The sequence below is a fragment of the Sorex araneus genome, chromosome 1 (assembly GCF_027595985.1).
Source record: "Sorex araneus isolate mSorAra2 chromosome 1, mSorAra2.pri, whole genome shotgun sequence".
NCBI lineage: Eukaryota > Metazoa > Chordata > Mammalia > Eulipotyphla > Soricidae > Sorex > Sorex araneus.
In genome coordinates this window covers 199,771,332-199,791,880 of record NC_073302.1, presented here as the reverse complement: position 1 = coordinate 199,791,880, position 20,549 = coordinate 199,771,332, and the positions used below count along the sequence as shown (strand labels likewise).

Sequence of the window (20,549 nt, the reverse complement as noted above, 5' to 3'; positions counted from 1 at the left end):
AATTAGATCTGGGCTTTGAAAGGGTGAAAATAAGGGGAGAAGAGAAAATCAGTGATGGGCAGCTCCTTGCAGCAGCCCAGGTGTTGTGGTAGAACATCTGGCCAAGTAAGAAACACTGAAGGTAAGTAATACATCAAGCCATAATCATAGTCTTTAATTCCAGATAATCTGGTAAAGTAGATACAGAATGAAATTTTGCATTTGTATACACACACACATACATATATCTATCTACCAATAGATATAGATATTAAGTCTTCTAGAAGTACCTGGAAACAACACACAAGTCTTCAATGCACTAGTATGTTCCTTCAAAGAAGCATAGGATCCATTTTTGCCCAAGTAAGGCAGTTGGAGTTAAAGTGTCAATGAATTTAGGAGACATAGTACAACAGGTAGAGTCCCCTTATACCTTTGATCTAACCCTCTAACGCCACAAACCTCAGACTGAAAAAAAAAAACTAATCTGAGGCTCAGATCTGAAAGAACTGACATCGTTTACAAGTTTGAAAAACCTCATCCACCACTGGAAATCCAGGCAAGCACCTGGCCCATTGTACTACCGCTCTGGCCCCAACAAAGGTCTAAATATGTTGTACCTTTGTTGACTGGGTTGAAAATAGCTTAGGGAGTAAAATAAAATACAGGTGATTTCATGTATATTTAGAAAAATACTTTCTAAAGCAAATAAACTGGCACTAATACTCACTGGAAATTATGGTGGCTACTGGAGGGGAAGAGAAGGGATGGAACAAGTGAGGGGAGAGGGAGAAGCCTTTTGGTGGGAGGAGAGCATTGAAATCTTGATAAAGGGAAATGGCAAGTGCACACATAGGAAGGTATAAAGTTAAATTCTTCAGTTTCTAACACTGTAAGCCAGTGATCACGGTCACTGTCACTGTCATCCCATTGCTCATCGATTTGTTAGAATGGGCACCAGTAACGTCTCTCATTGTGAGACTTATTGTTACTGTTTTTGGCATATCCAATACACCACGGGTAGCTTGCCAGGCTCTTCAAGAGGGAAGCCAGTGATAACTCAATAAAAAGTTTTAACATATATAGCCAGCCTGTTCCTCGGACCCAGAGCACCACAGCCATTTCCCCCCGCTCCAGACTGCCGCCCTAGTGGCCAGCACGCTGATCCCAAGCACCCGTTCTCTCTGTTCTCTCTTCCCACCCAGGTGTGTGCTATTGTGGGGAAAGGGGCGTCGCCTAATCGACAGGGGGCGTGGTCTAGGAAAAAGTGGACGTGGCCTCTTTTGGGGTCTCAGTTGTTTTCCAGAACCAAGCACTCTGTTGTTACATCTCAGCCTTTATTACCTATGTGCATGAGTAACATCCTAGCTATCCAAAGAACAGTAAGATAATAAGCCAGTAGTCTATCCTAATTTCACCCAAACACCAATAAATACAGTATTTATTGTAAAGTGCAAAGCCCAAAGTAGAAAAGCACATTCTCCAAAAGTATCATCTTAGTCCTCACATAAGGATTAGAGAAACATCTGAGAGGAAGGACATGTTCTAGAAGGGGAAAATAAAAAGGTAACTACCATTGACCAATACCATCCAGATTCCTTTTTTGCAATAAGAGGGAACAGGGAAAGTGAACTTGAAGGTCCCTCTTCCATAATACCACAACAACATGAAGAAACAGCGCAAATCTCCACCACAAGGAGAGGACAATGAAAGGAGTCCAGAAGCCTCAATAAGCATTTCTTACAAACTTGAACTCTCCGATAAAGAATTCAGAGTTGAAGTGCTGAAGATGTTCAATGAACTCAACATAAAGATTAAAAAGGTATCCATTAAATTAAAGGAGGACCTGACAGAAACAATACAACAGACAGCCAAGAAAATACGGGAAGAAATGAGAGCAGAAAAAAAAAAGCTACAAAAAGAAATGTCATAAATGAAGGATTCAGTAGATGAAATAAAAAACTCAGTGGGTGCTCTCAACAATAGAATGATTACAGCGGAAGACAGAATCAGTATGCTTGAAGATGAGGTGCAGGCAGCCTACAGGCAATAACAAACAATGGGAAGAGACCTCAAAATAGCTCTAGGATGAATCAGAGTCCTAGGACATGATCTCAATAGGAACAACATTAGAATCATTGGAGTACCAGAAAAACAGGGAACCAACCCCAATGAAAAAGCCACAGTCAAAGAAATTATTGCTGAAAAGTTCCGAGAGCTGGAGAATGCAGGCATCCAGATTCAAGGAGCCCGAAGGGTGCCAGCTAAAAGAGACCCTAACAGAAAAACTCCAAGACATATCATAGTTAGAATGATGGATGTCATAGATAGAGACACAATACGGTAAGCAGCAAGGTCAAAAAGGAAATCACATACAAAGGAGCACCCCTTAGATTCACAGCAGACCTATCAGAGGAAACCCTCCAAGCACGAAGGCAGTGGTGGGATATAGTGAAAAAACTCAATGAAATGAACGCTTCACCAAGAATACTTTATCCGGCTAAACTCTCATTCAAACTCAAAGGAATGATACACTATTTCGTGGATAAACAACAGCTCAGGAACTTCATTGACTCAAAACCAAACCTAAAAGAAGCACTAAAGGGGCTACTGTAAGACAAGAAAAACCCCTACAAGCACAACAAACCTTTACAGAAAGATGGCGCAAAATCCAATAACAATAATCTCTCTCAATGTCAATGGTCTAAATTCACCAATTAAGAGACACAGAGTGGCAAAATAGATTCAAAGACAGAATCCAACATTCTGCTGCCTGCAAGAAACACATCTGAATAGTCAGAACAAACACAGACTCAAAGTCAAAGGACGGAAAACAATATTGCAAGCTAACCACTCCCTCAAAAAAGCTTGGGTGGCATTACTACTATCGGAGAACATAGATTTCAGGTTGAAAAAGATTAGAAGGGATAGTGAAGGCCATTTTTTATTAATCAAGGGATATGTACAGCAGGAAGAAATCACACTCCTAAACATGTATGCACCCAGTGAGGGACCAGCTAAATACCTACAACAACTGCTAACAGACCTTAAGAAGGACATTTTGAACAACACAATAGTAGTTGGAGACTTCAACACTGCCCTATCAACTCTAGATAGACCAAGAATATTAAACCTCACCGAGGAAATACTGGCTTTTCTTCAAAAGGAAGAAATAGAAGAGAGAGGGCTAATAGATTTATACAGGGCATTATATCCCCCCCAAAGAAGAGTACACATTCTTTTCCAGTGCACATGGAACATTTTCCAGAATAGACATGTGCTGGGCCACACAACATACCTCAACAGAATCAGGAAGATAGACATTGTATCAGCTATCTTTTCAGACTATGATGCACTGAAGATAAAAGTTAATCATGTAAAGACGCAGAAAACCAAATCAAACACCTGGAAATTAAACAACTCGATGTTGAACAATGAGTGGGTCAGGAAGGAAATCAAGGAAGAAATCAAAAGGTACTTGGAAACAAATGATAACGAAGACACGAGCTACCAGAACCTGTAGGACACAGCTAAATCCGTGTTAAGGGGAAAATTTATAGCTCTGCAAGCATTTCTCAGGAAGGAAGAAAGGGCCTACATAAATACTTGACTTCACAGCTTAAGATTTTAGAAAAGGACCAAAAAAAGGAGTCAAAACCAAGCAGAAGGAAAGAAATAATAAAAGTTAGAGCAGAAATCAACAACATGGAAACCCAGAAGACAATTCTAAAGATCAATGAAACCAAGAACTTGTTCTTCGAGAAAATAAATAAGATTGATAAACCACTAGCAAAACTCACAAAGAAAGAGAGAGAGACCCCTTATAAACCGAATCAGAAATGAAAAGGGGAATATCACAACAGAAACCAAAAAATTCAAAAGATCATCAGAGACTACTTTGAAAATATGTATGCTACCAAACAAGAGAACCTAGAAGAAATGGATAAATTTCTGGTTTACTATAATCTCCCAAGGCTGAATCAAGAAGACCTGGAGTACCTGAACAGTCCTATTAATATCAAGGAAATTGAAATGGTAACCAAAAGTCATCCCAAAAACAAAAGCCCTGGTGCAGATGAATTCACTAGCGAATTCTTCCGTGCAGATGGATTCACTAGAGAATTCTTCCAAACATTTAAAGAGGACCTATTGCCAGTTCTTCTCAAGCTTTTCCAGGAAATTGAAGAAACAGAAACCCTCCCAAACAGTTTCTCTGAGGCTCATATCTCCCTAATACCAAAAGCAAACAAAGACACCACAAATAAAGAGAACTACAGGCCAATATCCCTACTGAACACAGATGCAAAGATTCTCAACTAAATATTAGCAAATAGAATTCAACAACTCATCAAAAAGATCATACACTACGACCAAGTGGGATTCATCCTGGGGATGCAAGGATGGCTTAACATTCAGAAATCAAAAAACATAATCCATCATATCAACAAAAGGAAAGATAAGAACCATATGATCATATAAATAGATGCAGATAAAGCATTTGAGAAGATGCAGCACCCACTTATGATGAAAACTTGCCAAAATGGGTATAGAAGGGATTTTCCTCAATATAGTCAAAGCCATCTACTACAAGTCTATGGCAAGTATCATTCTCAATGGAGAAAAACTACGAGCCTTCCCTCTAAGATCAGGGACGAGACAAGGATGCCCACTCTCTCCACTTCTGTTCAATATAGTACTGGAAGTACTTGCAATAGCAGTTAGGCAAGAAAAAGGTATTAAGGGCATTCAAGTAGGAAAGGAAGAAATCAAGCTCTCACTTTTTGCAGATGATATGATACTATATTTAGAGAACCCTAAAACCTCTACCAAGAAACTCTTAGAAACAATAGACTTGTATAGTAAAGTTGCAGGCTATAAAAATCAATACCCAAAGGTCCATGGCTTTCTTATACGCAAATAACGAGAGAGAAGAAAGTGACATGAAAAAAGCAATCCCATTCACAATTGTGCCTCAGAAAATCAAGTACCTCGTAATCAGCTTAACTAAGGAAGTAAAGGACTTGTACAAAGAAAACTACAAAACGCTATGTCAGGAAATAATAGAGGACATGAGGAAATGGAAAGATATCCCCTGCTCATGGATTGGGAGAATTAGCATTGTCAAAATGGCAATACACCCATAGCATTGTAATGCAATCCCTATAAGGATACCCATGGCATTCTTCAAAGAAATGGAGCGAACATTCATGAAATTCATATGGAACAATAAGCCCCCACGAATAGCTAAAGAAACTCTTAGGAAAAAGAATATGGGAGGAATCATCCTCCCCAACCTCAATCTATACTACAAAGTGGTAATAGTTGAAACAGCATGGTACTGGAACAAAAGCAGAGCCACAGACCAATGAAACAGGGTTGAATATCCTGACACACACCCTCAAATATATGATCATCTAGAATCTTTGATAACAGAACAAAAAATGTGAATTGGAATAAGAAAAGCCTCTTTAACAAATGGTACTGGCAAAACTGGACAGCAACATGCAAAAAAATGGGCTTAGATCTCTACTTAATGCCATGTACAAAAGTCAGGTCAAAGTGGATTAAAGATCTCAACATCAGACCAGAATCCATAAGGTACATGGAAAACAAGGTTGGCAAAACCCTCCACGACATTGAAGCTAAAGGTATTTTCAAAGATAACACACCACTGGCCAAGCAAGTGAAAACAAAGATAAACAAATGGGACTACTTTAAACTAAGAAGCTTCTGGACATCAAAAGAAACAGTGACCAAAATACAAAGACAGTCTACAGAATGGGAAAGGATATTCACCCAATACACATCTGATAAGGGGTTGATATCAAGGATATACAAGGCACTGGTTGAACTCTACAAGAAAACTCCCAACCCCATCAAAAATGGGGGATGGAAATGAACAGAAATTTTCTCAAAGAAGAAATTCCAATGGCTAAAAGACACATGAGAAAATGCTCTACGTCACTAATCATCAGGGAGATGCAGATTAAAACAACAATGAGATATCATTTCACACCACAGAGACTGGCCCACATCCAAAAGAACAAAAGCAACCGCTGTTGGTGTGGATGTGAGGAGAAAGAGACTCTCCTTCACTGCTGGTGGGAATGCCGACTGGTTCAGCCCTTTTGGAAAACAATACGGATGATTCTCAAAAAATTAGAAATTGAGCTCCCATTTGACCCAGCAATACCAGTCCTGGGAATATATCCTGGAGAGAGAAAAAGGTATAGTAGAAATGACATCTGCATTTGTATGTTCATTGCAGCACTATTTACAATAGCCAAAATCTGGAAAAAAAACAGAGTGCCCAAAGACAGTTGGGCACTGTTAAAGAAACTTTGGTACATCTACACAATGGAATACTATGAAGCTATTAGAAAAGATGAAGTCATGAAATTTGTATATAAGTGGATCAACATGGAAAGTATCATGTTAAGTGAAATGAGTCAGAAAGAGAGGGACAGACATAGAAAGATTGCACTCATCTGTGGAATATAAAATAACAAGTGGGAGACTAACACCCAATAGTTGTAGAGATAAGGATTAGGAGGTCTGCCTCACAGCTTGGAAACTGGCCTCACATGCTGGAGGAAAAGGCAGCTCAGATAGAGAAGGGAACACCAAGTAGAGGATGTCGGGAGGACCCATTCAGGTTGGAAGATGTGAGCTGAAAGTAGACTATAGACTGAACATGATGGCCACTCAATACCTCTATTGCAAATTACAACACCCAAAAGGAGAGAGAACAAAGGCACAGAGGCAGGGTGGAGTGGTGGGGGATGGGGTGGGGGTGGGGAGAGGGATACTGGGATCATTGGTGGAGGTGAATGGGCACTGGTGGAGGGATGGGTAAACGATCACTGTATGAGTAAAATGCAAACACAAAAGTTCATAAGTTTCTAACTGTACATTACAATGATTCTCTAATAAAGAATTTTTTTAAAAGGTTTAACGTATATAAACCATTAACTGTAAAGGACTTTCGGGTTCATCAAATTAGGCTTATTAGATGCCTCCATTAAAATAAGTACTGCAGGCTGATGCTGCTGGTGCGGCCTCCTGACCTCATATCTCTTCATTCTCAGCAATGGAAAACAAATTACCAAATGCTTTCTTTTCAGCAGATCGACTTTAGGGGGGAGAAACTCCAAATCAGTAATAGTGAATTTTTTGTTTAAATATTGAATGTAATCAAAGTAAAGTGAAAGTAAAGTGAAATTTACCAGTTACACATGCGGGGTGGGGGGCTGGTGAGTGGGGGGAAGGGGGGAGGTATATCGTGATTCTTGGTGGTGGAATATGTGCACTGGTGAAGGGATGGGTGTTTGAGCATTGTATAACTGAGACTTTAACCTGAAAGCTTTGTAACTTTCCACATGGTGAAACAATAAAAGAATTAATAAAATAAAAAAAATGCCAAGAAAAAATAAATAAATAAATAAATAAATAAATAAAATAAAATAAATACTGCAGCTGAACAGTTGTTACTACAGAAGTCATTCTTACAGTTGTAGCCAAAAGAAATAGGGAAGGGATGGAATGGGTAGATGAGGGGCTCATTTGGATATTGTTTGGGATTAAAACTTTGGTGGAGTATAAGCCGAGGCTGTACTCCTGGAATTTTATGGTATTGTAAACCATAATATTTACATTCATAAGATTTACATTCATAAAATCTTATTTAGATTTTAAAGACACTGGAACATGTTTAGTACGAAGTATTTGCTGAACAATGGGTTAATAAATGGCAGGTTTAAGATCACTGTCATCCCGTTGCTCATCGATTTGTTCAAGCGGGCACCAGTAACGTCTCTCATTGAGAGACTTATGAGAGAGGTTTAAGATATAAATGACCAAACGTTAATCTAGCAATGGTTTTTAACTAAGTGGGTGTGGTTTTGCTACTGGGGCTATTTAATATTATGCAGAGTGACACTTGTGGCTGTCTTAACTTAGACAAGAGAGGTACTAATGCCATCTAGTGGCAAATTCCTGCTACCTAACAGTCGTGTTCAGGACTACTACAAAATTCTTCTGCTAAAGAAACAGCAATGCAAAAAAAAAAGAAAGAAAGAAACAGCAATGCAAAAGCAATTTCTTCATCAACACATTTATAATTATAGAGCCCAAATATAAAGACTGTGGGTATTGAGTAATGCTGACTTACACCAATATGTTTGTAATACAGAATAGTGGTTTAATAAGATTTTCCATTTTCTAATATGCACGTGAAATAAAAGCAACATTCATAAAATAGTCCACAAATTAATATAGCAGATGTTTTCATTTTTATTAAATTATAAATCTATAGATTACATATTAAATCTATAGATTACACAATTAAATATAACATAATAAAGTTCATATACAATATTTTTCCACGTTATTGATACAGAACAAATCACAGATATTGTTAGTTTGCCCAACCCTGATCAAAGTACATGTTCTTTTTTGGAAAGTGAAGCTATCTTTTTAGACTGGAGACAAGTACAGTGGGTAAGGCACTTGCTTTGCGCACAACTGACCCAGGTTTCATTTCTGGCACCTCATATGATCCTAAAGCCCAGTTAGAAGTGATGCCTGAGTGCAGAGCCTGGAGTAAGATTTATAAAGTTTTTAAGTTTTACAAAGTTGATCATTTAGGCATGAAACTGCATATAATAAAGGCCAAGAAGTGTGTCTAAGATAGAAAATTCAAATAAATGCATAGGAAAAAACATAGTCTTCATGAGTGGTTAAATCTACTTTTACCTATTACACCATTATGTATTTTCTTGAAACCAACTTCTGGAAATTCTGAAGAATTAAATAAATAGAGTGTCCAATCCATTATCAATTTTTTCTTTGTTTTGTTTGATGGCCACACTCCAGTGATGCTCCATAATTACTCTCAATGGTGTTTGGGACCATATGTGATTCCAGGAATTGAACTGGGGTTGGGTGCTTGGAAGGCAAGCACCCCATCCGCTGTATTATCTCTCTAAACCCCAATCATCACAATTAAACCTCCTTCGAAACCAAGAGTACCAATTCCTTTCTAGAAGTATTTGTTCCCCAACCTATCACTTGATTATGTTAATCAGTCATGTGTATTTGTTGAATCACTGGGTCCATTACTCTTAATGGTTCGTGTATCTTTCTTGCCAACATCATCAAGCATATTATCTATTGTTTCTCTTTTTAAGATGACATGAAAATTATTTTTGTCACACTTAATTTTAAGATATAAAGCTATTTTGGAGTTTTCCAAAATTCTCAAGTCATAGACCCAGAGAATAACTAGAAAGAAAAACAAAATCTGGTTTTGACATAGACACTGTCCTGAAAACTGGATGAAAAAAAAATTAACAGAAATGGACAAGGAGACAGTAGAAGGAGTCACCACCATGGTGCAAGAAGTAGAGAGTCAGAAAAGACTTCCAAGGTATGACACCATCCCCCAGAGTCTAGGTGGGATGATGCACAAAACAGCAAGCTCTGAACCTGTATTTGCAGCCCTGGAATAAGACACAGAAACTATAGGATAAAGGCAAAAGCTAAAGTCCTCCCCAGTCACAGCCAGTCTACAAAGAAATACCTGTGTAACCCCTTGCTAGCACAAAAATAGGCACACTTAGTGCATATTCCGCTCCTAAAGGGACCTGAAGTCCAAGCATCTTTCAGCCCTATCTGGCTCAGGACTCTGAGTGGCCACTGAGGTCTGCATGACTAATGCCACTCAACAGTGCCTAGATTCACAACAACCAGAAACACCCCCTCACCGCATATGTCCACTTAACCTGGACACCACAGCCAATACCATTACATAACAGCTGGACCACAGTAATAGTATAGCATGTAAGGCACTCACCTGGCACACAACCTACCCAGGTTCAATTCCCTGCATCCTGTATAGTCTTGCTGAGCACTGAGCCAAGAGTAAGTCTTTTTTTTAAAATAAGAATTTTATTTTATTGAATCAACATATGGAAAATTACAATGCTTTCAGGCTTAAGTCTTAGTCATACAATGCTGAAACAACTATCCCTTCACCAGTGCCCATATCCCACCACTGAAAAAAAAAAAACCACAGTACACCTCCCATCCCGCCGACCCCTGCACCCCCTCCCCGCCTTGTAACTGATAAATTTCACTTTACTTTCTATTTACTTTGGTTACATTCAATATTTCAACACAAACCTCACCATTATTGTTAGGAGCACCCCACTAGAGTCAGACCTGTTGTGAAGAGAAATGAGGTCGCACGGCCGCTACCTCATTACCGTTTTGGATTTCTGTACTTTAACAACTAAGTCAAGGGAGCTTTCTTCCGGATATTGGATCATTGCAAGCTTGTAAACCCCATCTGGATCATTGCAAGCTTGTAAACGACCGTCATAATAGGGCGGTCCCCACGCCCTTCATCCCAGGGAAGGGACAGGCGAGAGAGAGAAATACCTTTCCCCTCCTGGGCGGGCATGGGGTCGCGACTTAGTTCTCAGGCTGGAGACATTCTGCAAGTAGCTGCCCGTGATGAAATTGGTTCAGCTGGGTCTGGATTCACGCGTGTGCGGCCCCCGGGGTCACATCTCAGCAGCGGCAGGAGGGGCCGGTGCCTCCCCAAGAGTAAGTCTTGAGCACCACTAGAGTTGCAAAAAAAAACAAAACTATAGCACTGTAGCACTATAGTTATCCCGTTGTTCATCAATTTTCTCGAGCGGGCACCAGGAACATCTCCATTGTGAGACTTTTTATTACTGTTTTTGGCATATCAAATACGCCATGGGTAGCTTGCAAGGCTCTGGCGTGCGTGCAGGATACTCTCGGTAGCTTCCTGTCTCGGTAGCTTCCCGTCTTGGTAGCTTCCCGGGCTTTCTGAGAGGGACAGAAGCTTTTGGGGTGGCCTCTAATCGCCATTACAGGTGTCCTCAGTCTACCAAATATAAGGTTTTGGTCGACTGGCACGGGTCTCTGAGATAAGGCCAATAAATGAGCTTTGTATAGCTGCGCAGGATGTGGTTTGTGGGCGTGGCTCCCACATACCTAACTTTTGGCTGTTTAATTTCTTGGTAAACTTGGTCCCAAGTTGTTGGGGTCTGGCAAAAGGCACAGGAGCAATTTTGGGGTGTCAGGAAGCCTGAAGGCACCCTCAGGCTGCTGATGCACTTGCCCTGCAGGTACAGGTTGACCTGTTGGCGGCACAACACCCCCACCCATAAAAAAAAAACTGAAAAAGCAATGGCTGTCTCTGGCAACTCAGCAATCATGTCATAAGCCATCTCTGGCTGGCGCCAGATAATCTCATCATCATCCACCATCCAGAGTCACATGTTCTCTCCTGGAAAGGGGCATAACATGACACTCGCCATAACCATGCTGCTGGACCCGGCGCCAGGCTGTTTCATTGGGGGCAGCCCAGAGAAGCGTGGCTGAGACACCGCTCCACCCCAAGGGACCCAGCCTAGCAGCTGAAAACCCCCAGAACTTGCTCACAGCCACTCTCCACACACTCAATCCAAGCATCACCCACTATGAACCCATTCCAGAACTCTGCATTTCCAGAACACATGACACTTCATACCACACACCATACCCATATTCCAAGAGAATCGGGCCACATCTGATGGGGTTCAAAGTAGGAGGCAACCAATCTTAAAGAGAAATATTTTTTTTACAGATATGTATATATAAGCACACAAGGCTCAACATTTAACAACATGCTAGTGATCTCATAAAAGGGCTTAATGGCCCCTGGGTGAAATACAATAATCTTCATGCTCTTTCCTCTAAGGAAATTTTTTCTGTAGCATTTTCAGTGGTTTTTCATAACAAACAATACAAAATATATTATTTCAGTTCAGCTTTAGAGTAGGGTTGGAGTTTGGGATGGAAACATCCAAAATATGGTGGTGGAAAAGTGTAATGGTGGTAGTATTGGTGATTGAATATTAAATGTAATCAAATATTGTGAACTACTTTATAAAATAAAAAAATTAAAAAGCAATGGATAATTACCAAAAAGACCAAATACCACACAGAAAATGACAATGCTTCCATCAGTAATCTATATATCAGTGGACTGAACTCCCACAAAAAAGGGTATAGTAGCTGGGTGGATCAACAAACAAAACCCAACTTTGAAATGATAAACAAGATAGACAAACCCGTAACTGGATTCACGAAGAAAAAAAAAACAGAAAAAAATATCAGCTATGAAAGGAGAGAAATTATAAAAGAACCCTGCAGTTTTAGGGAAATGTATTTTCTAGATTTCAATGGAAATTTCAATGGATTTTGATGGAAGGAGTAAGTAACCCTAATTCCTCAGCTATAGCAGACAGAAGTTGGAGATCCTGGTTCCTAGTACGTTTCAAGTAACTGCATATTCCACTAGTCACTAAGGTCCAGTTTACTCCTTAGAGAAAACTGAAGTTTTCAACTCATTGTCAAGTGAGTTGACAATGAATTTTAATGAAGACTTCTTTCAATGAATCCCAGTGGAAAAAGTAAGTGACGCTAGTTCCTCAGCCATAGGAGGCAGATGTTTGAGAATGTGGCTCCTAACACAGTTCAAAGGAACTGCATCTATAGACAGAATGGCTAAGTTCTACCTAACTCTTAGAAAAAACTGCAGATATATAAAAGGGCATTTGTGGTGGGTTTCAATTAAAGGTTTCAATAAAAAGATTTCAATAAATTAACTTCAATTGAAGTAACAAGTAGACTTAGTTTCTCAGCCATAGGAGGCAAAAGGTGACAATAGTGGCTCCTAGTACACTTTAAGGAACTGCATCTTCTACCAAAGTGGCTAAGCTCCAGCTCACTCCTTCTTGGAGCTACATGGAAATGTGTTTGCCAAGAATTTTTATGGAAGAAATTAAGGGACCTTAGTTCTTTTGCTGAAGGAGGCAGAAGGTGAAAATTCTGGCTCCTAGAATAGTTTAAATAGCAGAGGCAGGGGCTGGAGAGATAGCACAGTGGGTAGGGCGTTTGCCTTGCGGCTGACCCGGGTTCGATTCCCAGCATCCCATATGGTCCCCTGAGCACCACCAGGGGTAATTCCTGAGTGAAGAACCAAGAATAACCCCTGTGCATCGCCAGGTGTGACCCAAAAAGAAAAAAAAAATAGAGGCAAAGTTATAGCTCTCTGCTTCTTAGAGAAAAGTGGGGATATAGGAAAGTGCACTTGTGATGGATTTCAATGGGGGGGGGGGTTCAAAGGATTCCAATAGCAGAAATAACTAAATAATTAGTTTGTCAGCCATCAGTTAGAAGATGGTGATTCTGGCTGAGTAAAGTCCAAAGAAACATGCTGCCGCCAGAGTGGTTAAGCACCAGCTCAATTCTTTTTAGAGAAAACTGTGGCTATAGTGACTGCTGCTATAGATAAGTGCCTTTGCAATAAATTTCAGTAAAATTTTCAAAGGATTTCAATGGAATTAATAGTGACACTAGTTCATCTGCCTTGGGTAGCAAAAGATGATTTGATTCCTGTAGGATAATATGATTTGCCCTTCCTCCCTGGCCACTAAGAGCTTGTGTTTGTTGATTGCCCACCAACCTGTCAATTACCTTTGTCTCCTGATCAGTCGCTGACTTGTAAATATTGTCTTTCTCTTCTCCTAATGTCCTTTGCATGGTTAGCTATTACAGATCAATTGCTTTTTGTATGGATACAGGAAGACAGTTAAAAAGACAAGCCTGTGGTTTGGGAGTTGATTGACTCCAGATCATATTACTTCCTGGACATCTGCTCTCTCGACTTAAGCCTCAGTTGCCCTTACTTCCTAGATCCCCAAAAGCAGGGTCCCAATGAGTGACTGGATGGACCCAGGGCAAGCGGTGAGATAGCTACCCTGGCATCAAAATGGGCCTGGCCAAAGTGCCCTAATGCTTAACTATAAGTTAAGAGCATGGTCATGAACAAATTCTGTCATGATCCAAAAAGTAATAACTAGATTTGGACTCTGCGGGGGTTAGGAACTACTGATCCGGCCTGAGCACTGTAGCCTAAGTCTGTAGCAAGAGGAAAGTCACCCTACAACCTTAAAAATGTCTATTACTGTGTCCATACAGAATGGTAAATATTAGGAAGGAGAATCAAAGATGTTAATCAAGTTGCACACACCTTAAGGGCTGTAATGTCCTTGTGGGCTGCAGGTGGTTGGGAAGACAGGAAATAAATTTTGATTGCACTTCCCATGAGGAGGCACGTTTGGGGAGATGTGGAAAGAGAAGAAAAAGAGCAGCTTTGAGGAGCTAGGGGAAGTGAGGGTGACAGACAGAGACAGAGATGGAGAGAAGAGACAGAGTTAGAGGAAAAGGTTGCGAGTTAGAGAGAAGACTGAGTTGAGAGTAAGAGTGGCTGGGGAGATTGGAGAGGAGTCACAGAGAGCATTGTAGAGTGAGTTAGAGAGAGGGCTAGAGACAACTGGGAGAGATTGAATCTACAGCAACTGATCAGCAACCAGCTTGGCCCTCATTCTTCCTTCGTCCATCCAAGGCAACAGCTGTCTCGAGGGGGAAGTGGTTTGAGAGCACCAAATGTGGGTGGCGAGAAAGAGCCACCTGGAGAGCCCTCGAACATCCTTTCATGTGTAAACCTGACTGAAGGAGTTTACAGCACCGCAGAGAGGAGTTTACACAGCCCGAGAGTAAGAAATTTAACAGGTTCCTACAATTTAAAAAGCATTTTCTTTTGCCAGAGTGACTAAGCTATAGCTTTCTCCTTTTCGCTTTTGGGTTTTTTGTTTTGTTTTGTTTTGTTTGTGGTTCGATTTTGGTTTGTTTTTTTGGTTTGGGGGCCATACCAGTGTTGCTCAGGATTCCTAGCTCTGTGCTCAGGGATCCATTCTTGTAGTTCTCAGGGGCTATGTGAGGTGCTAGGGCTCAAACCTTATCCACCACTGTACTCTCTAGCCCCAAGATTTCCCCTTTTGAAAGAAAACAGCTATTACAAGAATGTGTTTTTGCAATAGATATTCATGGAAGTCTCTTTAATAGATTCCAGTGAAAGGATTAAGGACCCTAATTCTTCAGTTGTAACAGGCAAAAGGTGGAAAGACTGACTCCTAGTACAATTTAAGAAACCATGTCTATGGAAATTATCATGCTAAGTGAAATGAGTCAGAAAGAGAGAGACAGACATAGAAAGATTGCACTCATCTGTGAAATATAGAATAATAGGCTAGGAGTCTAATACCCAAGAATAGTAGAAATAAGTACGAGGAGGTTGACTCCATGGCTTGGAGGCTGATCTCTCATTCTGGGCAACTCAGAGAAGGGAGCACCAAGTAAAATGTGGTCGGAGGTCATGCGGGGGAGGAGTGACGCTTGCCGAATGTAGACTAGAGACTGAACACAACGGCCGCTCAACACCTTTATTGCAAATCACAACACCTAATCAGAGAGAGAGAACTAAAGGGAATACCCTGCCATAGTGGCAGTTTGGGGTGGGGGGAGACAGGAGTGGGGAGGGTGGGAGGGACCCTGGGTTTACTGGTGGTGGGGAATGGGCACTGGTGAAGGGATGGGTTATCGAACTCTGTATGGGGGAAACATGAGCACAAAAATATGTATAAATCTGTAACTGTACCCTCACGTTGATTCACTAATTAAAAATAAACTATTAAAAAATTTTAAAAAATAAACCATGTCTATTTTCAGAGTGGCTAAGAAAACAGGAGGATTATGAAAGTGTGTTTGCAAAGGATTTCGACGTTTTCTTCCAATGGATTCCAATGGGAAGTGTAAGTAACTCTAGTTCCTCAGCTATAGGAGGAACTAGGTAGAGTCTGGCCCCTAGCACAGCTGAAGGAACTGTTTCTACTCCTCAGTGGCTAAGCTCCAGCTCACTCCTTCTCAGAGAAAACTGCTGTCTTGATGTTAAACTTCTACCAGCCCAGTGAAATTGTGCGTTTGTTATGTACCGCACATGAACTGAAATAGGTAAGAGCAGTATAAGGTAGAATGCGGTGAGTCTTGGTGCTGCTACACATCAAGAAAATCACAAATATGCATAGATATACTTGAAGGAAATCACACAAATATAGACAAATACTTGCAACTTGTTCAGAGGTTTAAAACTACTCGCAGAAGCTTCATAAAAGTCATGTGCATTTGTTTTGTACTTTAAATGAAAGAAGTTAAGCAGAAATAGAGCAGCAGGATAAAGTAGAACTGCTGGTGGGTGATGTTCCTAAAGCATTCTGTATAGAAGCACAAATACATAAGTCAAACCGGTCATGTATAATGAGTAAATGTGTTCATTTTTTCATTTATTTTTTATTGAGTTGCTGAGAGATCATTACAAAGCTGTTCATGGCCAGGTTTTAGCCATACAGTGTTCCATCATCCATCCCTCCACCGGTGTACATTTCCCACCACCATATCTCCAGCATCCCTCTCGCCACCACCCCACCCCCATCCTCAGTCTGTCTCTTTAGGTGGAAATCTCTTTTCTTCTCTTTTTCCTTTTGGGCATCATCGTTTGCAGTACAGGTACTGAGAAGTTATCATGTTTGGTCTTTCACCTACTTTCAGCATGCAGTTCGTAAATGTGTGTCTGAACCATTCAAATTACTCCTAGTGCATTACTCCTGCTGCATTTCCACAAAAGGGAACAACTACTTGACTGCCTCCCTTTAGGGAGTACCCTGCTTAATGAGAGTGAATTTGTTTCTTTACTGCTCATGCAACTCCTAGTGAATATTTGGCAGTGGGTTCAACTGCACTCAGAAGTCTAGTAGCAGCAGAGTGCTTGGTTCCCTTTGGCCCTCCAGTTCAGATTCTTGGCAGGATGTAGAAGGTACATGGGATGCTCAGACAGCACTGGGAAGAACGCCTTGGCACTGCCCCTGTCCTTCTGTTGTGGTGAAGTGAAACTTCCTAAAGAAACCATGGGACACTCAGAGGGATAGAGGGAGAACAACTGTTTTATTAAGCTGTTGCCTCAGCCTTGTTCACATCAAAATGGGCTGAGTCCCGTGTTAGGTCAAACAATTGTATCTGGTACTTACCAGGAGCTCTGTATTAGCCTGACACTGACAGTTATGGATCTGCAGTTATGGATCCAGTTATCTGCGGCTTACAGATAACTTCCTACTTCCCTTGGGCCCCATTGTGGTGCTTCTGCAGAGGAATTTTCCAGTTTCCAATTTTCTATCTTCCAACACACTTTTATTACAGAATGTGTAGGCAGAGACCAGGATCAGCATGCTTTACTGGACTAAGTTACCACAAAAGTGCATTACAACAAGGTCAGTGCCTTTGTGACTGCAGGTTATCCTGGACTTTGAAAGGGCAGCCCGTGGCTGTGCCAGAGCCCCTTCCCACTATGAAACAACTGTGGAGAGGGAGCAGGGCCTCTGTCTTGGGGAGGGGAACCAGACAAAAGTCTGGCACTGGGTCAGTCAAGGTCCCAGGGCTCCATCAGCCAGAGGGTCTTCAGTAACAGGGTTAGGACCCCTCCACAACTCCAGGGATGTGGAGTACATTATTGTAATAGTTCTCTGTGCTTCTTCCAATCATGGAACAGTGCCATGAAGGCTCACAGACCAAAGACATGAGAGGCACGTGAAAGACCAATGATTTTTGGAAAGCCAACAAGTACTGCTTCAATCTGCTAACATCAAGACCCAGGTCCATGTTCAGGGAAAGAGCTGACCAGGATTGTAAATGTGAAGTGGTCAAGGAGTCAGCTCAGCTCCTGGACGTTGCCCTCACCTTTGACCTCTGTAGTTCCCTAGCACAGAGTCAATGAACTTTCTTTTCCAAAGGCTGAAGTAGAGAGATGTGATACACACACACATGTACATGCACAGACATACACGTGCAGTCATGCATTCTCACATACACAGGTATCTACACACATTATTTTCTAGAATAAAATAAAAACTATACTGGAGTGACAGAAAGCAGATCAGAAGCTGCTTGGGAGTGAGAATGGCAGATTTAAATTTTTCCAAAGGGTGGAAGAAGTTGTTGAGTTGATAAATATGTTACCTTTTTAAAAATAATTTTTGTGGGCCACACATGCTGGTGCTCAAAGGACCATGTATGTCACCAGTATCTGAATCAGCATTCCAGTCCCAGCCACCTGGAAGGCAAGTGCTTTAACCTCTGTGCTCTCTCTACGGGCCTGGATCTGTTCGTTACACTGAGTGTAGTTATTGGTTCTCTATACATGTCAAACTGTTTCAGTTTAAGTACACATGTTCTTCTTACACCGGTTACACCCTAATAAATCTGCTTTTTTTTTTTTTTTTTTTTTTTTTTTTTGCTTTTTGGGTCACACCCGGCGATGCACAGGGGTTACTCCTGGCTCTGCACTCAGGAATTACCCCTGGCCGTGCTCAGGGGACCATATGGGATGCTGGGATTTGAACCCGGGTCGGCCGCGTGCAAGGCAAACGCCCTACCCGCTGTGCTATCTCTCCAGCCCCAATAAATCTGCTTTTTAAGAGAATCCCCCCCCACCTCACCCTTCATACACACAGCAGAACTATGCCCCGTTCCATCCTCCCATCTCCACTCATATCCTGGACTCGGGAGTAGAAGCCTATCTGGCAATGGCTTCTGTGGGCCTGGCCTTGCCAAGGAGAGCGCTGAAAAAAGACATAAGCCAATTTGTTGCAGAAAAGTGTGTATATGGATAAGACACCCTATGCAGTACCAGAGATTGAATCCAGTTCAGCTGTATGGCATGAGGCAAGCACATAACCCGCCCGCTGTACCACTGTCCGGCCCTCTCCCACTCTCATTCAGGGAATCCTTTGCTTTAGTTTTAAATGATACGTAGTCAAATCTACCTGATTTCCTTCTTTCTGTGATTAGTAATCTACCTTAGGTAAATTGAAAAATGGCATAAATTTACTTATAACATTAAAAATATTAACATTGAAGGTGTGGAGTTCATGCCCTTTACAACTTAGGCCCCGATTCAAACCCATGTCCCTGGTGCATTGCCAGATATATATTCCTGGTGGTCCATCACACTGCTGGGCCAGAGCAGCAAAGTGACAAGCTAACATCACAGGGCCAAGTTATCATAGAAAGTAACCCCCAGAGACTGGAGAGACCCCCAATAAAAATGCAAATAATGATATACTGGATATTCTTCCAATATGTTTGATAAGCTTTTAGGATGGAAAATCACCATTTCAATGAAGACTATAGTTATTACAGCAAAAAATTGGTAGGAGCACAATAATAAGTTTATATAAATTGCCTACATTTTCAATAAACGTGCACATTTTTTTGTGTTTTTGTTTCTTCTGATGTTATTTACTGAAATGTAATTTTTTATCTATTTATTCTAGTAACAGTTTAGGGTTTTAATTTGACTGTCTAACACTTTTATAATTTTTATTTTATTTTACAAAGGTATTAGGTTTGTGATAGATTATAAGTTTTTTAAAAAGCCCTTCACTACAGATAATTTTAGATGCAAACTAGAGAGGTCACCAATTTTAATTTCCAGCTGTCTGCTGCTTATGAAGAGAAATAAATTTCCTTTTGTTGAGGACCTCATAAAATCACTAGTTCTTAATGCTTTTTTTGTATGTACCCTCTACAAATGATCATCTTTAAAAAACAGTCTTACTTCCTTTTTTGAATCTAACATTTCATCCTCTTATCATTTTCCACTAGCTGAGAACTACCAATATTAAGTAAAAATGATGAAACTGAACATACTTGATGTGTTTCAAAACTCAGTAGAAAAAAAAATCTTTCAATATCAGTACAGCCCTAATTTTAAATTTATATCACTGTTTCAAGGCAAAGAAATTCCTTTTCATACTACCTCTAATTTTTTGAAGGTTAGCTCTAAAATAAGATGTCATAATTTGCTACAAAATTTGTCTGCATCTATTGATATGATTGTGTTTAATCCTAAACATTTTCTCTTCCACATTCCACTGTCATATAAACAAAACATCACTACAATAACAGAGAATTACAGCTGAAAGAACTGCAAGACAGGATATTCAACCCTGTTCCGTTGCTCTGTGGCTGCCTTTGTGCCTGTGCCATACTGTTTTAATTATTACCACTTTGTAGTAGAGTTTGAGGTTGGGAAAGGTGATGCCTCATATTTTCTTTTTCCCAAGAATTGCTTTAGCTATTCATGGGAGCTTATTGTTCCATATGAATTTCAGGAGTGTTTGCTTCATTTCTTTGAAGAAGGTCATGGGTATCCTTATAGGGATCGCATTGAATTTGTACAATGCTTTGAGGAGTGTTGCCATTCTGACGATGTTAATTCTCCCAATCCATGAGCAGGGGATATCTTTCCATTTCTTCGTGTCTTTTTATTTTTTTTTTAATTTTTATTGAATCACCATGTGGAAAGTTACAGATTCTCAGGTTTATGTCTCAGTTATACAATATTCAAACACCCATCCCTTCACCAGTGCCCATATTCCACCACCAAAAACCCCAGTATACCCCCCGCCCCCGCCCCCCACCCCCAACTGTATAACTGATGAATTTCACTTCATTTTATCTTTACCTTGATTACGTTCCATATTCAACACAAAACTCACTATTGTTGTTGGAGTTTCCCCACAAGAAAGATAGCCCTACTA

General features: G+C 40.6%; 1 protein-coding gene across 2 annotated transcripts in view; it reads right to left on the bottom strand.

Annotated features, from left to right (window-relative positions):
* APH1B (aph-1 homolog B, gamma-secretase subunit) overlaps positions 1–20,549 on the bottom strand; it is a 79,062-nt gene that overhangs the window by 16,645 nt on the left and 41,868 nt on the right. Inside the window, exon 7 of one of the 2 annotated variants that reach the window (XM_055132152.1) lies at positions 10,236–10,604. The exons of the other annotated variant lie outside the window; for it this stretch is intronic. The gene's annotated coding sequence lies outside the window, so the exon portion shown is untranslated. Of the gene's footprint in view, positions 1–10,235; positions 10,605–20,549 lie in introns of those variants that run through there. 2 annotated transcript variants of the gene reach the window in all.